The sequence below is a fragment of the Ambystoma mexicanum genome, chromosome 4p (genome assembly GCF_040938575.1).
Source record: "Ambystoma mexicanum isolate Mex_15411 chromosome 4p, UKY_AmexF1_1, whole genome shotgun sequence".
In the NCBI taxonomy this organism is placed as follows: Eukaryota; Metazoa; Chordata; class Amphibia; order Caudata; family Ambystomatidae; genus Ambystoma; species Ambystoma mexicanum.
In genome coordinates this window covers 215,465,387-215,488,507 of record NC_090927.1, presented here as the reverse complement: position 1 = coordinate 215,488,507, position 23,121 = coordinate 215,465,387, and positions in this window count along the sequence as shown.

Here is a 23,121-nt window from a genome sequence, read left to right as displayed (position 1 = left end):
GCTGTACAAGATCCTTGGGTGACACCATAGTTTATAGTGGTAGGATCTGCGTTAGCTGTGTCGGAGTAGACCTTCATGGCTCTTCCTTCAAGGAAGGAAGTGATCCAGGATGCGGCTTGATTAGAGAAATGGGCTGCATGGGTGAGGTGGGTGGTGAGTGTTTGGTGATCTACCAGGTCAAAAGCAGCAGATAGATCGAGAAGGAGGAGCACGGCAGGTTTGCCTTTGTCGATGATCTGTGAGATTTGATTTTTTAGGTCTAATAAGGCGGATTCTGTTCCATTCCCGACACGGAAGCCAGATTGTCTTTTGACTAGTATGGAGTTAGCTTCTATGTATGATTGGATCTGGATGTGAGCTGCTTTGTCCAGGATTTTTAGGAGGAACAGGACTGTCGTTATTGGTCTGTAGTTGTTGGGTTGCGCTGGGTCAAGTTTGGCCTTTTTTTAGAAGTGGCCGCACCCAGGCTTCCTTGAGATTGTTTGGGACAGTTCCTGTTTGGAAAGATGCGTTAATGAAGGCAGTAATCAGGGGTGCTAGGTCATTGGCGCATTCCTTGATGATTTTGGGAGGGCAAATGTCTGCTTTGCAGAGGGATGGTTTGAGGTTTTTGATGAGATTAAGGACCTCAGGAGCATGATTGAGATTACTACGCTTGTCTTGTGTAGGGCGGTTGGTTTTTTGGTTTGGGAGGGCTTTGCAGTGGTTTTGGCTTTTGTTCTGGAGGAGTTTTATTTTGTTGAGCATGGCAGACTGAATGCTAGCACACCAGGCTTTGTCTTTAGTTATCTCGTCAGCAGTAGCCGGAGGAGTGACTAATTCATTAAAGATTGTGAATAGTTATTTAGCTTGGGAGTTGGCCTTTGAGATCCTATCATTGAAGGAGTTGGATTTTGCTGCTAAGATGGCCTTTTTATATTGGAGGGCTATTTGTTTGAAGAGGCTCTTATTTAGATCACTCGGATCCGTTTGCCAGTTTTTAAGCGACTGACATTTTGAGCTCAGAGGGTTTGGAGTTCTTCTGAGAACCAAGAGTTGCAGTGAAATTATTTTTTTTCCTTCTTGCTTTCAAGTGGGGCTATAGAGTTTATGGCATTGGTGAGAGTATCATTGAATATAGCTGATAGCTGATATAGCTGATAGTAGTTGATAGTATAGAGAGAAAGGTGGTGCTAGGCAGGGCCTTTTAAGGTGGGGACGCAAGTTGTCTGCATTGAGTTTTTTAGAACTTCTTATTGTGGCGGGTGGTGCGTGGGTGAAGGTCTTAGGTTTAGGGTTGGTTGGGATGAGGAATTCAATGCATGTTGGTCCGTCCGTGGAAGGGCGGTGTTTGAGGTAATGTTGGATGCACAGTTGTGATCCATAACCCAGTGAAGGGTGCAGCCTTTGGAGTGAGTGGGGGTGAGGACTCCTTGGGAGAAACCTAAGTCTGCGAGTTCTTTAGCTAGGGTTGCGGCGGATTTATCCTTAGGATCATTGTATCCTAAATTTAAGTCTCCTAATAGAAGGATTTTGGAGGACTTTTTAATGTTGTTGCTGAGTCGATGGGAGAGGTGCTCTTGGAAGTCAGCGGGGAGTCCGGGAGGTCTGTGGATGTGGATGTTGATTAGATTATTGGGGGAGAGCGTAAGCTTGGCTGATAGGATATCAGCATTACCACCCCATGTACTATGGTCTGCTAATCTAATGGATAGTGAGTCTTTGTGGATAAGGGTGACTCCCCTTCCAATCTTATCACATCTATCTTGCCTAAGGATTGTGTGCCTGTGGGTAGGGCTAGTGCGATGGCTGAGCAGGAGGCATCATTGAACCAGGATTCGGTGATGCATAGTAAATCCAGATTAAGTGTGGATAGTAGATAATTTATCTCGAGGGCATGTGCAGGTAGGGAGCGTATGTTTTTGTTTGTACTAGTATGGGGTGAAGTGTGCTTGTTGTGGTGTGTGGTAGTGAGGGGCTTAGTGCGAAGTAGTGTAGAGGCTGGTTGGGGTGGTGGGGGGAGAGGGGCAGTGCCTATGCTCATCTTAGTGTGGGGTAGTGGTGCAGTGCGGGTGGCTAATCTGGTGTTTCTAGTCGTGATGGGTGTGGGTGAGCAGAGTAAATACCTAGGAAGTGATCGATTTCTGAGATTGCGGAGTCTGGTGGCTAGGCTAGGTGGCTGAGACTGTGTGATGTTGTAGTTTGATGCTGCGGCATGTGGATTTAGTGCCGGGCGCTGAGTGATGTGTGCTGGGAATATGTGGTGAGGCGTAGAGGCCATTATAGTGAGGGCTATAAGGATGGCTGTTAGGCTGGCTGAGTGGAGTGTGGCAGGGAGAGTACGGGAGAGTGAACATTTAAGTACACCAGTAATAAGCAACATGTGCTCGTATGTTGCTTATTACTGGTGTACTTAAATGTTAAGCAACATCATTAGTTTGCAAAGGTCAGTGTCATGCACAGGGCGAATATATACCGTAGGGTACTATGGTTATCTGAGAGACGCCTGTGCTCATTGTATACATAAACCGTGTACAAGAATATACAAAACAGGTGTATATAATTTTAGGATTAACAAATCTATTGTTGACAATATTTTCTTCGGATGGAAAAAGGTACATAAATAAACCTTACTAAACCAGGACTCAAACGTTGTTTGTTCTAAAAACAGTTGTTCCATTTACACAAGTTACAAAGTATTTCATTTTCAACTCACATAGGTTAGTATATTTTTTTAATAAATGTTCCAATATTTCTAATTGATCAGGCCATCTAAAGAATCTACATGTGTGTTCATAAGTAGCAATGCTGGTTCTACAACCAATCACTTCCAACGTTGGAAGAAAGGTCAAATTAAATCTCATGAAGGTGTTTCAATACTTTCTGCTAGAGAATTGAATCAAATAGGTAGGCAAAGTTCCCAACTTCTTTTCATGCCTCACGACTTCTCAAAATAACTTGTTTTTATAGGCCTGTTCCCCAGTGGAACACCAATCACTGTCCCAAGTTTGGATTTTGTACCATTGGGGGATTTTCCTTTAATTCTAGTGAATTTACATCCAAAGACCACAACGAGTGATCACACTTGTCTGTAAAACTCTGAGGGTGCCTTTGAAGATCTTGCAACCATGAGTTTGTGCAAATCTTCAAACTATGAGTAAAACAATCGATTGAGAAATTTCAAACATATATATTGTCTCCATTTTATACGGATTGCTAATGACGAAGACCAAGTTGGTATATTGAAATCGCAATCGGAACTCCAGGAGGTAAAGATACAACTTTCCATCCAAGTATATCATCCAGGTTATTAAGACATTTTCAGTCATTGCGTAGGAGAGTTTACAGTCCATGCGCCAGACTAGGGACTACATTCTGCTTGGAAAAGTTAAGGAGAGTAACACAAGAAAATCGTCCATATTAACACTAATTGATTTAATATGTTCTTTGTATACAGAGAGTTTTGTTCTTAATATCTCTGATACTGCCTTTATATTAATGTTTTTATATAAGGGGAATTCCATATAAATCAGATGGCATGTTGTTTCTAGCACTTTATTAAGCATCTTCCACTGAAATGTGGTTGCTTTTTTAATTGAAGTGAAACATAAAAGATGTGATTTGCGTAAATGAGTGATCAAATCATTTCTCAGTACAAAATGCAGGAAGGAAGTTAAGGATTGCTGAAGTCTGATGCAGTCCTGATCTAATAAAAAATACATCATAAGCATATGGCAGCCAACCCAACTTTATATGCTTAAGTGGGGACCAAAGGAACACACTTTGTCCAAAGACTTTCCTATATTTGATAAGTAAAGATTTAACAGACAGGGTGCTAGAACACACTCTATCGGAGGCCTCAGTGAATTTCTATTTCAGACGATAGCAAGCTCAAGCCGTATAGTGTCAACTGGATCTGCATATTTGTATGAAGAAGATCTCCAGAATCATCCATGAAGCTAGTTTCTTCCACGAAAGGTTTCTATCGACACAATCAAAATCTGTGGAGAGATCAATGCAAGCCAGAGATATAGATGGCTTCCCTTTCTGACAGGCTTGCTGAGTTAATAAAGCTAAGCTGATTCAATTGAAATGGAAACCTGTTTGAAATGTGAAGCCTTACAGAGGATGCTGTTCATACTTCCAAATCTTTAAGGACCAAAGCTGCAAATATCTTTCTTACTTGCCTTCGATAGGGCAATGGGCCTGTTATTAATAAGATCAACCCTAAGTACATTTTAGAAATATCTTTTTAAACAAGAATAACAACAGCTCAGCCCTGTGAGGAACTCATGATTACAACAGTAATGACAGAAACAAGTGATCACAGTTCAAGGGTGTTGATTTAAACTGTATATGCGGGTTGGAAAAACCCCTACTCTAAACCTAAATCTAAGATGGGAGCAAGCGTCGACCATCAAATGAAATATAAGGCAGTCCTAGTGGCGTTGTACTAATACAAAAAGGGTGTGGGATGGTTTTCAAAGAAAGAAAGAAGTGTTCGCAAATAATATGTCAGGATGCGGTAGCCTGAGACTCCCTTCCCCACATTTTGTGCACAGGCTAAGGTGGGAGCTTGGAGCACAGTACACACACAAGCTTTTCCCAGCATGAGTTAACAGTTCAATGCCAGCAATCAGGACCGTCGATGGCCAAGTCACTTTCCTCTTGAAAGTCTCTTGCCTTCGAGGGGCTGATGTATTCACTAACAAAACAAACACACCAAAGGGTTCTTTTCTTTAGTTCACGTCGGGTGAACGCTTCACCCGTGGGTCCCCCTCTTCCGGGCGCAGACCCTTCATTTACAATTTTTAATGTCTTTTTAACAGTTCCTGTGGACATCCCTTGACTTGGTTTACCTTTGTCAACACACTGCTTCACAAGACTTTAAACTTCGCACCCTTTTCATTAGCACCCCTCTTCTGGGTTTACTCTTGTCGATTTCTCATTCACCTTTATTTTCAATGCTCACAGGATTTACTTCCCTTACTTTCTCATGTTTGGAGATCAAAGTGTTTCGATTATACAGGGATTTAGCTAGAGCTCCTGCATGACCAATTTGACCTCTTTTGGCAGCTCTCCTAAGGCCTTCTGGTTTTGGTAGTTTTACTCAGACACGGATCGACCAGAGTCTCTCGAGTTAACACTCATGTGGTGCCAGTTCCCTCTGTAGCTGGTCTCCCCTAAATACTTTTTACAGTTCATTGAACATTCTCACTTTGCCACTTAGCCCGGTTAATATCAGTGTTCTTCGCGACTCACTAGCTTTGATGAACCGCTTAGCTTTCTTCTTCACTGGAGTCAAGGCCGGTACCACGGAAGCAGGAGTCTCTCTTGCAGCGTCTATATGCCCCATGTACCATTGACATCTGCTGCAAGACACTTGTGCAATTGTTTGTGGTCTTAGGCTCTCTTCCACGAAGGTTCAGTGGGCCTGGGATGAAATGTGCAAGGTCACTACTCTCCTCGCCACGCACTCATTTCCAACCGTCTTTCTCCTTCTCTTGAACTATGGCGCCTGGTTAGCCGTCTCGTCGCACTGTCTGCCGTCCTCGTACTGTGCTCTATTGCTCCACCTTTTATCCCTGTGGGGAAGGGAAAGGACTGTCAAGTGTGTGTGATTCTGATCAATTGCCTGACTTTGCTTGACCCTTGCATTGGGACATGTCAGGTAAACGACTCTGGTGTTAGTCTGCTCTCTGGTGTGTCGTGCAAAAGTGTTCGTTTCGGAAATGGGCGGGGCAGTGGTTTTGAATGTCTTACATGGTAGGATGGGGACAAGGTGTTGAAAGAAGGGGTATACCTCGTCTCACCCGTTGGTGTCCCACTCCCACTGCCCGAGGACCCCCCATCCAGGAGATCCTCCTCACTGGTCCACCCCCAGGAACTGGATCGAATAGCGATGGACGTGTCCTGGCCACCTGCATGACAGATCCTTGGGTACTAGCTAGGGAAACACCTTCAGGTTTCTCTCAGACCTCAGATCTGAATTGCACTTTACAGTGAGATTTGAAATTCCGAAAGGGCTAGCTGCATGAGAATTCTTTGATTTCTTAATCAGCTGAGTGATATCTATACTGTCAAAAGTATATGCCCAAAATGCAGAATGAACCCAATCCATGCTAGACAAGCTCTGTGGGAAGGGCGCATAAACGTTTTCTAAGGGTTGGGTTCACAATTGTTCTGAAACGAGTATAGGCTTGATTTCTGAAGTCTTTATTGATTATGCCCCCAAAGGATTGCAAATTCTACTGTTTAATCCTGTTTAACATAATCTAAATGTCGCTTTGCAAAGTGCTATATTTATGACCTTTTAGCCAATTTTTAAATGACTGCTTCAATGATTTATGTTGACTAAACACCAGCTCACGGGAGTCATGATAGGAAAGTATACTCAAATTCTGACCTGATTCCAGTTTTTGACATTGTACTAAATGATCGTACTTATGCTTTCTTGCAAGTCCTCTACACTGGCACCATCTGTAAGCCCTTATGTATATATTGAAAATGGGATACAAAAAACTGAGAAGCTTCAAAGGGAAAATAATTCTCTCCTACTCTCTATTGAAAAGTGGCGACACAGAAGAAAAGGCTCCTATTAAAGGTAGCTATGGTGGATGGTCTAGAAAATTCAATTTGCTGCACTATTGACTTCCAAATTACAAGGCACTTTCACTGATGAAGTTGTTAAAGCATGGTCCCCCACATGCAGCACAAAAAAGGCATGGTTGCGTTGGCCAAACCTCACTAACCTAAATTCCTGACAGAACATAAAAAGGGTCCTTGAGGCACAAATGCAATAAATAGTTGGGATATAAATCACTCTTGACCACATTTGTTGACTAGGAACATTTCCTTTTGCATTGCCATTTATATTATGCCATATGAGTGCATGAATTCCATCCACCGACTGCCCCTTTGATACTTTGTATCCCCTTTATGACCTTCTAAACATGTTCTTTGACAAGTTAAATAAGTAATGTCCGGACATTCACAGTTCATGTTGCCACTCAACAATATCCTTACTGAAGCATTTTCCTTATTCCAAGAGGCCAATAGTTCACGCAATTTGTTCAAAAACGCCTCCTCAGTTATATTGATGGGATTCCTCAAATCCATCTACCACTCTGCCATCCGCTCCCTCTGCCTTCTCTCACCTCACGACTCCATCTCCTCTTCTCTTAACTCATTAGGATGGCTCCCATTTCACTCCCAGCTCAAATTTAACTTCCTCTGCCTAGTTTTCAAAGCCCTCTATTGTGTTGCCCCTCCCTACCTATCCTCCCTTCTCACTTTCTATACTCCTTCTCGTTCTCTCCGTTATGCAGATCACTTCCTTCTCTCTCCTCCTCCTTCACCCTGTGCCCCTTCCCGCTTCCGCTCCTTTCAACTTCTCGCTCCTTTCCATTTGAACCGCCTTCCCCTACCCGTCCGCTATATTACCTCCTACCCTTCATTTCGCACTTCTCTAAAATCCTATCTCTTCCACTCACCCCCTAGCTTCTTTTGCTTTCTTTTTCTCCACTGAATCCACCTCCACCTTAACCTCCTACCCACCCTCTCTCACTCTGGTCCGTCTCCACTTGCACTTAACCTCATAAATAATGTAAATTGTTCCTTGTGCTGTTTTCTGGTTTAGATTTAATGTCAAGTATTGCTTGTTGTATTTTCTTGTTCCTCATGTAAAGCGCATTGGATTAAAGCGCTATATAAATTAAAATAAATACAAATAAATACAAATTCCAAAAGATGTTAATTATTAACACTTTGCGTATAGGTGAAGGTTTGTCCCAGGGCAGCCTCACAGCTAAAAGATCCATCAGGGAGTCCTGCAAGCAGACTGCCGCAGCCCCCAAAGCATTACTCATGACTATAGGCAGGCTGCCAGATGGTCATCCCATAGGACCCCTCCGAGCCTTAAGAAGAAAAATTGTGTAGCCTTCCAAAAATGGAGTATGGTAAAGCCACCCCTCCCGTGACCTTGAAAAGGAAATGTGTATAGTAAAATGGTATGTGTAGCCCCTAGTGTTCCAAGACAGCAGTATAAAGGACGGTTTACTAAATACAATTCAACTGGGACGCCGTCTCTGGTCTACTATGTTGTAGGGAAGGAGGCAACCAAGAACAATCATCTAGATTTCGGTTGTTACACAAGTTGTTCTCAGTAAAATTGACAGATCTCTGACACGTGACCTGGGGATCACAAGACATTTTTAAACCTTCACATTTCTGCTGATTCAATACCAAACTCTCATAATACCTGCCTGACGAGACTTAAATAAAACTGACAAGGAGTGGCTCCTTGTTAAAGGAAACAGATTGTACCCAAGTGAAAGAATGGTTCCAGTTTCATACTGCACCATGGTTAGTCATTTTTGAAGAAATATGCAATGCTACTAGATCAGTGGTGTAATCATCTATGAATTCCACCTATGGCCATCATTATAAGTTTGCCTGTCTGGAAATAAGGTGGCGGTAACAACGTTACCTCAACCTTTTCCAGACCGACAAAATACAAGTCTGACGGTAGTTCAAGCCGCTACCGGCAGATATTTCACTGAAGCACCGGCACTGCTATTAATGCCAGCTGCCACCAGGATTACTGGGATATCGGGCGGCAGAAACGGTAAGCCAAGGTTACCCGTAGGCCGCCGGTAGCACTGCCGGCCTACTGGTAACCTCATAATGAGGGCCTATGTCTTTTCAATTAATCATTGGCAAACAAGGAATGGCAGAGAAAAGTGACAAGACATTTTGGTGATTAAAGGTCATTGGGACGGGGGATCGAAATATAGTTTCAAGACACAAGCATGGATTTTAGTTGAGTGCTTCCCCCAATTACAAAAAAATACTTTAGCAGTTTAAAATAGCGTGTCTACTTCTTTGGTATTGTTTCTCAGAGGTAAAATTTCTTAAGATGAGAATGCTGTATTATGACTACAGCAATTCCCTTTTACATCTGACAGCCTCCCTTCATCAACCCGTGGTCCAGATGTAACTGAGGCTAACTGAGGCTGATCAATAGGATTCTGATTTTCTATAGACACTTCTTCAGAATGTGTAAAAATTATCTTTGTCTCATTTATTTGTTTTTTTTTAAACTTAGTTCCATTCTTCTTTCTTATTCAACAGCAGGTTTCTCCAACCAATTTGTCTAACTGAGTAGGCACATGGTCTAATTCTTGATTAGATGTATTATCGCCAAGATCCCTCAATTTGGCCTAAACAATAAAGTTTTAAGGATTTTCCTACCAATCGACTTCTTCACATTTTTTCCTGATGTTGTCTGGTTGCGCCTCAACTTAATATGATCTCAGCTAACTTTGGCAATGCTTTCGTTAATAATAGGCTCACAGGTGCTTTCAAACAAGGCATCATGATTTAAATTGTCCAATATAATATTAATTAAAAGGAACAAATAAGACTGCAAATGCTGTTCGACAGACACTTCCAATCTGAATGATTCAGTTGGTTTCCTGGTTTCTAACGGCTCGCGGGTTGATAATCTGAGGGAATAAGAGATTTATCAACTTTTCCTCCTATGGACTGTGAGGAATTAATGTGACAACAGTAAAGACAGACAAAAGTGATCACAGTTAAACTGTATGCAGGTTGGAAAAAAATGCCTAATCTAAACCTAAATCTAAGATGGGAGCAAGCTACGACCATCAAATGAAAAATAAGGCAATCCTAGTGTCGTTGTGTCAAATAATAACGGCCTATACTAATAAACTAAATACCAAACCTCACAACTAATACAAAAAGGATGTGGGATATTTTTCAGGAAAAGAAAGAAGTGTTTATAAATAATATGTCAGGATGCTGTAGCTTGGATCTCCCTTCCCCACGTTTTCTACACCGTGTAAGATGGGAGCTTGGATCGCCCTTCCCCACGTTTTCTGCACGGGGTAAAATGGGAGCTTGGAGAACAGCACACACTCAAGCTTTCCCAGCACGAGTTAACAGTTCCAATAACAGCAATCAGGAACGTCGATGGCCAAGTCTTGTTTCTTCTGAAAATCTCTTGCCATCGAGGGCCGGATGTATCCAATAAACAAACAAACAAAAGTTTCTCTTCCACAGTTCACATTGGATGATGACTGCACCTCTGGGTCCCGCCCCTCTTCCGGCCGCAGACCCTTCGCTCACAATTTTCAATGTCCTTTTTAAACAGTTCCGTTGGACATTCCTTTGTCATGTCGCACTTGTCAACACCCTGTTTCTTGGGACTTTTAGACTTTGCCCCTTTCTTGTTAGCATCCCTCTTCTGGATTCACAAGTTCTCTTTCACATTCGCCTTTACTCTCAATGTTCACAGGATTCACTTCCCTTTTACTTTCATCATGCGGTTATCACTTCCCTTACTTTCTTATGTTTGTATATCAAAGTCTTTCGATTTTACAGGGATTTTGCTAGACCTCCTGTATGACCACTTTGACCTCTTTCGGCGGCTCTCCTACGGCCTTCTGGTTTGTGTAGTTTTACTCAGACGGGATCGCCCAGAGTCTATCGGAGCAACACACACACATGGTGCTATTTCCCTCTGCAGCTGGTTTCTCCTCAATACTCTTACAGTTCCTTGAACTTAGTTCAACTTGACACTTTGTGACTTTGATTCACCATAGCCCGGCTCTTATTGGCTCTCTCCTTGACACACCGGCTGTGATGAACCACTTGGCTTTCTCCATTACTGGATTTAAGGCCTGTATCACGGTAGCAGGAGTTTCCCTCGCTCCAGCTTATCAGTGTTGACACATGTTCCGTGTACCATTGACATCTGCTGCAAGACACTTGTGCTATTGTCTGTGATCTTAGGCTCTCCTCCACAAAGGTTCTGATTGTCTGGGACAAAAAGGGCAAAATCACTTCTCTCCTCGCCAGCCTCTTGCTTCTCGCCGCCTTTCTCCGTCTCTTGAACTGCCGCGCCTGATAAGCCATCTCGACGTGCTGTCTGCTGTGCTTGTACTGTGCTCTCCTTCTCCACCTTTTATCTCTGTGGGGAAGGGAAAGGGCCGTCAGGTGTGTGCGACTTTGATCAATTACCTGACTCTGCCTTACCCCTACATTGGGACATGTCAGGTAAACGTCTCTGGTGTTAGTCCATTCTCTGGTGTGTCGTGCGAAAGTGTTTGTATTGAAAAAGGGGGGGGGTGCAGTGGTTTTGAATGTCCTACATGTAGAATGGGAAAAGGTGTCAAAAGAAGGGGCATACCACGTCTCACCCATCAGTGTCCCACTCCCAATCCCTGAGGACCCCCAATCCAGGTGATCCTCCCTCACTGGTCTGCCGTCAAGGAACTGGATCCAATAGCAATGGCCTTGTCCTGGCCACCTGGATGACAGCTCCGTGGAGACTAGTTAGGGTGACACCTTCAGGTTTCTCACAGGACTCCAAAGAGTCTTCAATGGATTTCATAATTAAGGAGTGATATTTTACTTAATCATTTATGTTGTCGTAGAGACTCCCTAAGGAATTCAGAACTAAATTGAGAGCTGAGCTTGAGGTGGTGCCAACGTTTATGGGGTTTTGTGATGATATAAAGGCTGTACGATGTGTTTAAAAAATCTGACTAAAGGACCGTGTTGAATTTCCCTTATGAGAAAGCATAGCATGTTGTGAAAGCATAACTGGAGTATCCACTAAAGATCTGAGTGAGTTCTTTGAGGCGGCAAGATGGTACGTGCTGGAACTTCAACTTTTAGCTCATGAACGATGAAGAAATCTTCAGATTAAATCAATGAAATAGTCAATTGCGTTCTCAAAAGTGAACAGATTAAAATTGGATGAATGATTGCATTTAGTAGGCTAAAGCACTTTTGAAGTCGATATAGATGACCTTTAATCTGTTATTTTATCATATTATCTTTGATGTTCATAACAAGCCCACACTCTAAGACAATAGTGTGTGAAGATTGAATAATCTCAGTTTGTTTACCAGTTTTGACCTAGTGTCCTTTCAACAAAGGGAAAGCAAAGAGAATTATGTTCATCTACTGCGAACTGTGCTCCACTGCGAATTATTGCAACAACAGCACTTGTCTGTGCACTTTTCAGCATGAGCTCTACACTTCGTTTTTAAAGGCTCCTCCCCAAACAGTGAAAGGGTGAGTCATTGACCATGCAGACAGCATCCACTTGAGAATCGGGTTCAAATGCTGCCTGCTACAACCGCATTTGTCTGTGCACGTCTCTGCTACAAACAAAACACTTCTATCAAGCTATGTTTAGGTAATCGACAGAACTGTTTTTCTCTTTAAATCCTCACTGCTTTTTAATGTGTATTTTTAATTGCATTTTTATTCTAAACATTGTCTATTTGTACTTACAAATTCACTAAATATTGTATTGTCCTGTATTGTGTTTCAAGTTTGTCCAGAGCACCAGAGTATGCTGGGTTTGACAGAGAGTGACCGGGGTGTCGATTTGGATGAGACATTACTTACAATAACACATTTGCAGATGGCAGATGCATTCCAAGGAAAGGTGCTTGTACAAGAGCATATAGAGGAGACCAGGTGAAGAGCCAGTTCATCAGACTGCGAACTAAGTGGGACATAGACGACGAATAAAACAAAACAAATAAATGCTAGCCTATGGAGTCAAATGCTACAATTTAAACAGGAGTGCTGTACAAATATAAAAAATTACTTTATTACTCGAAGCTGGAAGGAGTCGATGGATGGTCAGTTAGGCAGAATGGAGAGGGGTAGGGAAAGCTCCCTCTTTGGTCAATAAATGGACGTTTAGCCAAGCTTTGAAGGTATCCACAGTCTGGATTTCTTGTGTTGGTCAGTGGATTCCAATGAAGAGGGACAAATAGGTAGAACGATCAGAAGTGGGAGGAGGCAATTCAGGGGCATGGGACAGTGAGGTTGAATGAAGATTAGTAGCAAAGGGAACATGATGGTGATCAGGCAGACAGGTAGTCAGCAAGGTACCAAGGAACAAGAGCATTGATATCTTTGTAGACTAGGAAAAGCAACTAGAAAAGGGAGTGGTTGTGCAAGGAAGACCAACCAGCACGGTGTCAGTAGGTAAAAGGGAGGGAGGAACTGGATCTGTTGTCGACAGCATGGGTAGTGAACTTGAGATCATTGTCTAGAGTGGGAAAAAAGTACAGAGGAAGACCATGGAGTAGGCATGATAAGTAGTTAAATTTGCTGAGCACGAGGGTGGAATTTAGAGATTTCGTAGAGTGGTGAGTAAGAAATTAACTCATTTTCTGAATATTGAGATGGTTATTAATACGAGCAGCCGAGGTGGTGGTAGTGATGATTTGTTGCTGTCTGAGTTTGAAATCAAAGAATACCTCAAGGTGGTGGCCTTGAGTAAGGCAGCAAGAAGGGAAGAATATGGAAGAGGGGAGGTTAGGATGATGTTGGAAGTCAGAAGAATGATGATTTCTGTTTTGGACGAGTTCAGCACAAAGCAGTTGAGAGCCATCCAGTGATGGATTGCAGTGAGACAGTTTGTAATCTGTTCTGATATGGGTGAAGTGAAAGAGGAAAAGGAGGAGAAAATATGGAATGTTGTCATCAAAGAGGTGATAGTGAAAGCTTGTGGGCCAGATAAGTCTACCTAAGGCAGCGGTATAGAGAGGGAGGAACAGATTTATATAGGGGGCACTGACAGGGAGAGCGGTTGGGTCAGAGGTTTGCAAGTTACAGGAGATTTTAAAAGAACAACCCTCCAGGCCGGAGGGGATCTGTGCTAGTGCAGATTTTTAGAAACAAAGGTCCAGGAGAGTAAGGAGAAGAGAAGAGTGGGTAAAGGTGTTGACAGTGAGGTCCAAAAGTGTGAGTAAGGGAATAGAGTTTGGAGTATTGGGCATCAGAGTGAAGGTTGGAGACATGCATGAGTGCAGTCTCAGTGGAGTTGTTATTATGGAAGTAAGATCAAAGTGGATCTCCAAGGCTGGTGCTTAGTGATCCGTTGGTAGACCACCCACTCCTGGACCTTTGAATAACAGTGTAGGAGAGAACCCGGGTGATACTTCACTGGGACAGTTTGGTCAGCAGAGTGTTTCTTCAAAAGAGGTAGAAGTAGGACAGTTACAGATCTGAAGGAGGCAGGGCAGAGTCCCTCAGAGAGAGAGAGGTTAAAAAGCTCAGAAGGATGAGGGTAGATGAGTGGTACTATGGTTTTTACTGCTTAAGGAACAAGATAGGTTGGCACTACAAAGGATGGTGCCATTTCCTTAGAGGAGGTAGTGGAGAATTCATCTAGAGAAGAGGTAATCAAGGGTGGAAGCAGGATGGGGAAGGGACAGAGAGGAGGGTTGTGGGGGTGTCAAATCTAGAGATTTTAGAGGAAAAGTGGGAAAAGGAATTTGCATAGAGGGTGGAGGCAATAGATATCGGGGTGGAAGGTGTGAATAAAGCTTGGAGGGCAGATAAAGGGTTTGGGGGATCATTGTGAAAGCTGAGAAAAAGCATGTGGATGGAAACAGATGTTAAAGTGAACAATGGAGTGATTGGATGGAGAGGGGTCAATGATGGGGTCAGAGGAGGAGAGTGAAGTAGAGAGAAGTTCAATGGAGTTTTCACCAGAGTGAGTAGTTAGCTAATGGGGGGAGTAGCAATAGTGGTCAGCTAGGAGAGGAATTTTGGTTAAAGGTGGGTAGAAGCGGGGTGTAGTCCCATGTCCCTAAAGGTGCATGTAAGGAACATGAGTTTTTCAAAAAATCTTTTTTAAAAGGGTCCCTCTGCGCGTGTTCTGTGTTGGGAATTTAAAAATAAACAAGCCTGCATTGCTCCCACCCATCTCCCCTCAAGTGGTAGTAGATCCATCCCCCAACTACAGGAGTGTTTGGGAAGGTTAAAGACCCCTACATGATGACAGGGATGCCATTAGAAAGCGACCCAAGGAAAGGCTTCAGGTAAGGGAAGGAGTTGAGGGGGTCAGGGAGACGTTGAATAGTGATATGTGTATAAGAGGAGGCAGTGATGCCAGAGGGGCGCAGGGGGCAGTGGTGAGGGCAATATTGATAAGGAACCCCTCCCAACCGCTCTTCCCAAAAGGTCAGGGAGAGTATGAGAAGGTAGCAGAGCCAGTGATAAGAGACACAGGTGTAGCACACTCATAAGGGGATACACCGGCTTCTGTGATAGCAAGAAGTGAAAGTTGAGGGTAATAAGATTCAAAGTGGTCATTGATGTAGGAAGCCTTGTTGCAAGGGGATTGTGCCTTCTAGTGATCAGGCAAATGTGTGATTGGAGGTGGGGGGTGGAGTGGGTAGGTGTTGTGTGATAGGTGAGGGGATAGATGAGCCTGGGGATGCTGAGAGAACAGGAGTATCGGGTTTGAGGGGTGAGGGGGCAGGGGGAGATGAGCGAGATAAATAGGAGGGAGAGGGAGGTAGAAAATAGACTGAGTTTTGGCTGAAGGCTACGAAAGAAAGTGGGAAAATAGAGTACAACAAGTAGGCAAGTGAAGGGAGTGGAGGAGTGCTGCAGCCTAACAGGGAGGCACTAGCTGAATGAGCAGCAAGGGAAGGAGAGGTGGGGGACAATCTGGCATGGAAGGATAGGTATAAGTTCTGAGTTGGTCTAGAATGGGGCTAAAAGTGACCAAAATACATTTAGTAGGCCCAAAACAAGGATGCACACTAGTCAGTAAATGGAGATTCACTGGGACCAAGGAGTCAGGTGAAGGACGAGCTTGGTGAAGTCATGGCTTGAGCAGGGCATTTGGCCCTAGAGCCTATCTGGTTCTAAAATGCCAAACAAGGGAGATACCAGTTTCTGATTTTGTCCCTTAGCTGTGGACACCCGGTATGGATATCAAGGGGGGACTCAATGACAAGGAAGACAGCAGGTCACATGATCCTGTATGCGTCAATCAGAGTGCTTGAGATAACGTCCAGACTTCCTGGAAGGATTGAAACAGAGTAATTGGTTTTGCAGCCCAGTGTGCTTCATTGTTGATGCAAGATCCTCAATTGCTGCACAGGATCCCCTGAAATGGCAGAATGTCACAACATAGTTTTCAAATGAAATTCCAGTCACATGATGTGCTCACAGAGTGGTCAAGATAGCTTCCAGCCTTCCTGGCAGGATTTAGCTACATTTCTTGTTTTGGTAGGGTCGGGGAGCTTCCTTTTTGAGGCAGGAGCCTCAGTTGTTGCACAGGATATATGATATATGATATATGATAGTTTATTTATATAGCGCCTATACACAATGTGTTTCAAAGCGCTTAATCCTCTTGAATGGCATGATGTGCCTAACAATGATTTTAAAATCAAAATTCCAGTCACATGATATGGTCGCATGACCCTCTGGGAACCAATCAGAGTGCTTACATTGACATTCGGTCTTCCAGGCTTCAGCATTGGTGTAGTAGGACAATTTAAAATAATAAAGCATTTTTCAGTTGATGTTTTGATTGGTGTTTTCACTGGCGTGGTTGATGCGCTCCACCTCTGGCGTTCAGACTGACGCTGTTACTGAGTATGAATTTTCTTCCTAGCGAGCAGCATTCGGATGGTTTCCATTGTTCCCTCTTCCTCTGTGTTTTTGGCTCCCAGACTCCGGCTACGTTTACTGGCAGTTACATTGGATTCTCCATTTTTGGATTTGGCATATTGCACACCCTGCCGCAATTAGCGACACACGAGTATGTGATTCTAAAGGCGGTCTTTTGCCACCCTGTATGAACCCTGCCACCGCGTGGGACACCCCGCCCAGCGACTTCCACACCCTAGGAGCGCCCCGGCCAAACAGCGGGTTGCTGTTCTGTGACAACTACACTCCGCGCATCCATCCTTGGACTCTATAGTGTTTTGGGTTTTCATTCGGAGACTCCTTCCCCGCAACTCCAGGTTGACAAGGAATCCGCCACCTGCAAATCATAAAGGCTGAAATATCTGCACTTCCCTGTGTCTCATACAGGATTCAATTTGCCCTGAGAAGGCTCTTCATTCAATGCCAAGAAAGATGGCAATAGCCAAAAGGTGCCTCTAGTACAGCACATATATCAAAATTGCAAGAACTGTTGGTCTTTGTGTGCACTACTATTTACCCGCAGTTTCAAGACTGGCACGTAGGCAGCTTTACCAAACATGATCATACTTTGATCATGAATACACCCAAAGGATAAAAACCTTTGACTAAAGACAGTTTGAATAATACTGTGCAAATATAAAATACTAAGTCTAATTTTGCAATTTGTATGCTTAATGTGATTTCTTTTGTTTATACTTTGAATTGATCTCTGTTTGAACATGTTTTAATCATTTATCTAATTATTTCTGTTTTCATTGTTTATGTTTTCTGAACAATTTATGCGAAAAGTCTCTACTGCATTGTCCAGAATCATTCTTTTTCACTTTTTTCTGGTTGTATATTGGACATTTTAACCAATTTCCCCCTTTTTTTCATTAAAAAATGTATGGTCAATTTTTTTGCTCCATTTGTTCTCCTTGGTACTTTCCTATTTTTCTGACTCTTTAGGAGCAGAATACTCGTTGGTTTGGAAAACTAATTATAAAACTGGACCTTAATTTTATGGTCATTTTACAGTGAGAGTTACAACTTTTTTTGTTTACCTTATACAGCTTTGTCATTGCTTTTAACACGTGCAAGCTAGACAACTGCTATTTGTTATATGATTCCAGTTTTATTTGCTATTTCTTTGTGCACATAATTTGTGTGAGGATTAATAGAAACACAACCTAGTCACAAATACATTTTGAAGCACTTCTGAATCAAAATAATCCAATTGTATACTTTCTGTTTATTATTCAGGAATTAATTGCAGCATACTAGTTTTCGTTAATTGTAATTTGTTTGGGCATTTGAGAAGCGCCCTAAAAATGTGAAATGTGCGGCGACTGATCTTTCTTTTGTATCCGTGTTCATGAATCTAGGATCTTGAGGTGGGGAAAACCATCCCAAAACTCATGTCCACACCCCAAGAGATCCATGCATCAGGACTAAACTCTCATGGTTTGCTACTAATACCCAATGCTCTCTTTGGTACAGTTTTCTTCTCTAGGCAAAACACATTTCCCTCAAATGTTTTCAAGCATTGAAAAAGCTGTTTTTGGACTAATCACATTCATTTTCCAATAGGGAAAAGGAGCATAATTTCACCAGGCGCACAGCAAAAGCTGCTGAACGGATCTGCTCCCAGTAAGTAACAGGTTGGGCACAAAGTATTTCAGCTAATCCTTCTTGTGGTTTGGTGTAAATGCGTGCAGTCGTTTTTTTTAAATGTGATGGTGAAGGGTGTGTACCTATGAACCCAGCCCAAAAAAACTTTTATGCATCTCCCTTGGTGCATTGCAGCAACTGAGGTTTTCAGAAATGAAAGCTGCCGTTGATGAAAGCCATACATGTACTTACAGGAAGTTTCGAAGTAATTTTACAGTACATTTGCCGTAAATTCAAGCGAGAACAAAGTGAGGGTCCCAAAACAAAAGACCCCTAAATGATCACACCAATTTTCTTCCCGATGCCTCGTTATCACAAAATGGCTACTGGCCAAAGTCCCATGGTGCACAGCTAAGAAACATGCTGATAACAATGCATATGACAAGTCTGATGATATAAAAAGCTCAGAAACATACTGATAATAATGAATATGACATGTTTGATGATATAAAACACTCTATAGTAGTACAGGTGGTGTGAGAGGTAGCATACCAAATCCCTTGAAATTAAGTGAAACAACGTTAGTTGAAGTGATGTTAAGGTGATGGTTGGACACAACAAAACCCTTGAAATTTGTCAAGAGTTGAAAGCTATGCAGCCTTAAGTCAGAGTCCCTCCATTGTGTAGCCCGTTGGTGCAAAGTGGCCAGTGGCCACAACCAAAGACCATGGCCAATGGGACATGGTTATTTACTACTAAAAGGGATATAGGCCACGGCCAAAGGCCATGGGCAGTGGGCCATGATCATTTACCCTAATTGGTGCAAAGTGGTCACTGGCCATGGCTGAAAGCCTTGGCCAATGGTCTATGGTTATTAATTACTAGATGTGGGGTAAGAGAGAGCAGGACAAAACCCTTTAATTCAGTGAACAACATTAGTTAAGAGACAGTTAGGTTTTTTTCACTGAATATTACGCAGCCACGCTAGTGGCCGTGTAGTTATGGTTGAGTTGCTAATCCCATAGGAAGAGCACTTTTTGGGTGGCTTATAACTTCGCTCCCCCTGGACGAATCGTCACCAAACTTTGCAAAAAAAAATATATGCATGCTTTTGTACATTTGGTGAAAATCCATCCAGTAGTTTTTTTTAAAACCACTAAAAAGTAGGTCACAAACAATTAGTGATATCTATGTCCGCTCCGCGGACACACTTCCCTGTTCGCTCCGCGGACAATACACTGATTGGGTAATCGGCTTGTGCCATGTCTGCGGACATGCGACGTGTTCGCTGATTGGCTGGGATGAAGCGTGAGGTGCGTCGGATTGTTTCGATGCGCCCGCCATCTTGGATCCATGTTTGGTGTCCGCGGACATCGGGGTAAAAACACATTAAAAAACGCAACATTGCACTTGTCAAATTTATGAAATAATCTCTGGGGAGGTGAGGGGTGATGAGGATGGGATGGGATATAGCTGCAAGAAGCAGAAAACTGGTGTTTATTTGTCACGAAAGTCACACGGTACATTTGGAGGTGTTCCACAATATGTGCTAAAGTACAGGCCAAAGAGATTTAATTTTGGCATTCAAGGGATGGAATGTATAATCATGGAATTGTGGACTTGTAAACATATATTGTTGCTTCTGCAGTCTGCAACCCCAACGTTACCTAGTGGTATTACAGAGTAATACTACATTCTGAATGCCCGTTCCTCTATATTATTTATATTGGTTGCCCAGTATTTATTAATATTAAATAGAAGCAATTTCAGGTTATTTTACACTCTTAATTATAACGCTTGATGTTTATAAATTGATGTGCTGGTGCTACACCCAGAGCACGGCAAATAAAGGGCTAATGATGTCTGTGTTAAAATGTAATTAAAATAATAATGGAGTCAGACTGGCGCCCCCTAGAGCCTGGCACCTCAGGCAGCCATCTGCAGTGCCTGATGCAAAGACCGGCCCGACACTTGTATCAGAATAACAGTTCTTATGGATGCGGTGAGGCAAGTTGTTGCAAACTAAGAATGTATGTTGATTCTGAGTGAAGGTCAGCAGCTTTAAATATTTGCTTGCGAGCTAAGCAAGCCCACGCATCGGACACACAGTATAAGGTTCAATTGTTTTTTGATCTTGAGAGAAAGGGACCATTCCGAAAAGAATTGAATGAAAGGAGGTTTGTAATAATTGAAGATATGATAAGGTTATGCATTCCAAAACTGGGCTAAGGAACATGTAAATTCAGTTTATGAAGAATCATTGGTGCGAACGGAGTGTGCGTTACGCCAAGAGAATTTAAATGGTGAATATGATGTAAGTTTGATTTTCAATGGTTTTATTATCTGACCATTATTTTTGGGTTATATTCTATTTGTTTGTTTTGTGTGGCATATTGCAATGAAACGCAAGCACAACCTTTGTGTGTAGTGGTCTTTCTAACGTGCACATGGGGAGTCCAGCATCGAGGTGCATGTAGACCACCACTCGGTTCCCCCAGATTCAATGCTAATATTTCATTAAAATGTCATGTATGACCATCTCGAATTGTGTACCACTTTCCATGTTGTTTTCTCTCTGTTGAGATTGTTTCATGTCTGTGCTAATCGTTAGTTTAAACTCTATGTCGAATTAATAAATCAATAGATAAATTGTAATAAAGATCGGCTAGTGAGACACATTTCTGTTATGTTTTCGAAACAGGTACATCTTGCCATTCTGTGATTGTCATAGATTCCAGATGTCAACTGACGTTTTTTTTAACCGGCAGCTGCAGATAGTTGTGAACAACTGGATCACAGTGACTCTTTTTTGGGGCGATCGCCAAGGGCCCGTATGCCCTTACTCTGTACTAGCGATTAGGAGCAACATTACATCCTTTACAATGGTCTAGCCCCAAGTTGATGCAGAAGCCCTGAATTCACTGTGTGACCCAAGCGCTTCTTTTACCGAAAACAAACACCTTGTGTACGCAAAAAGAACAACGCGTGACTCACGATAAACATTTTGGATCGCGAGCGAAGAAACAAATTCGCAATTTGATTGAATATACTAGCCATGACCGAAGACCATGGCTAGTGGCCCGTCAAGTGTTTTAAAATATACATTGGGCATGGCAAACGTCTCTGGCTAGTGGGCCCGAACAAAATGTGCTGTGGCCATGGCCGAGGCCGTCACCACCTAGTTGGTCCAAAAGAAACATATTGGGGGAACATGTACAGTGGACACTGACGAAGGCCTTGGTTAGTAACCATGGCCGAAGGTCATGGCTAGGGGCCCAGTAGTGTTTTCAAATATACAGCGGGCACAGCCAAAGGCCCTGGCTAGTGGGCCCAAAAGACATCGGCTGTGACCACCTAGCAGGTCCAAAAGAAACACATTCGGTAACATGTACACAGGCCATGGCCAAAGGCCATGGATAGTAGCCCGTAAAATATATATAGCATAACAAAACCCTTGGAAATCACTGAAAAAACCTTAGTTAAGGTGCAGTTAAATTGAGCAGGTTTAACGCAACAAAAACCTGGAAATTCAGCGGATGTGGGAAGTCATGACATGCTTATCTCGGCGTGTTCTTGTTCCAAAGCTCATGAGCACATGCATATTATAAAAGAAGGGATTCACAATGATATACAAAATGGCATTATGGGGACATCAACGGGAGTGCGTCGAGTTAAGCAGGTCATGACTTCCCACATCTGCTGAATTTCAGGGGCTTTGTTGCGTTAAATCTGGGCAAAATGACTGCACCTTAACTAAGGTTTTTTCACTGAATATTGTGAGGAGCCAGTTATGAGACAGAGACACAGATGACTTAGGTGTGTTGTCATACACTTTTATTCAAATAAAAAGGGGTTGGAAAATGCCTTACTGTCCCTACTCTAGGAGGTATTTTCCCTACCTCAACCAAAACTAAGGGTCTGTCCAATGTCAAAATGTCCAAAGCAAACTGCCCTGTGTCCGAAATCCTTTCCTCCTCCTCACATTATAAAAGTAACTCTAAGGTGCTAAGGGTAATGTCTCTGGTCTTGAAAGATGCACCCATGTTGAAAGGAAATATATAAATATATATATATATATATATATAAATATTCAGTGAAAGAACTTTGTTCAAGGGATGTTATGGTTACAAGTAAAACCGTAAAAACACCAGAAATTCACCACTTATGGTAAGATAATCAACCATAACTCACACCATCACCGTGCACTGCTAAGACTAACACCCAGGACATCAAAGATTGCATCACAAATGTCATTAATGACATTGCTGGTGGCATCACATATCTAGGCCACTTGTTTTTGTTTACTGACATATCTAGGCCAGGCGGGTTTGTTCACTGACTGTCAGAATATGAAAATTTAAAGGGTGATATATATCTAGACGTTAACCTTGTTGTTTCATTAGGGTTTGGTCTCAGCTTATAGTGCACATACACGGGGCAATAAGCAGGGCTCAAACACACAATTATATACATGAAGATGAACTTTCATGTTATTCACATTTGCTGGTGCTGTTTCTTTCTTACTTACTTTAGTTTCCCTGTATCTGCCTCTAACTTGTATGCATTGTGGGTCTTCATATGTATTCTATGTACTAACACAAGTGTGGAGTAAGTCTTGAATTGTTAGCTATTTATTCCATGTTTAACATTACTCAAAACTGTGATAAGTTAGAATTCATTATTGCAGCCATTGTGTATGTTCGATTAGGTTCCTGTATTAACAACAACAATCTGAAATAATGTTTTGTTTAGATGAGTACATTTTTTAAAACATTAAGTATTTCATGATAGCAGGATGGTGGTGTGAGTTATGGTTGCTTAACTGGCGAACATCTGTTTTTTTTTGGTTTTCCTTCATTTCATAGGTTTTTATTAGTGCAACTTAACCATAACATCCCTTCAACAACGTTTTTCCACTGAATGTCATGGGTTTTTATTAGTGCACCCTAATTTGATACAACTTCCTAAACCCCCAATATAGAAGCACTTTTGGCTGATCTAGAAAGTTTCACCTTAAAACTGTGCTAATCCCAACCTTCTAGCAAC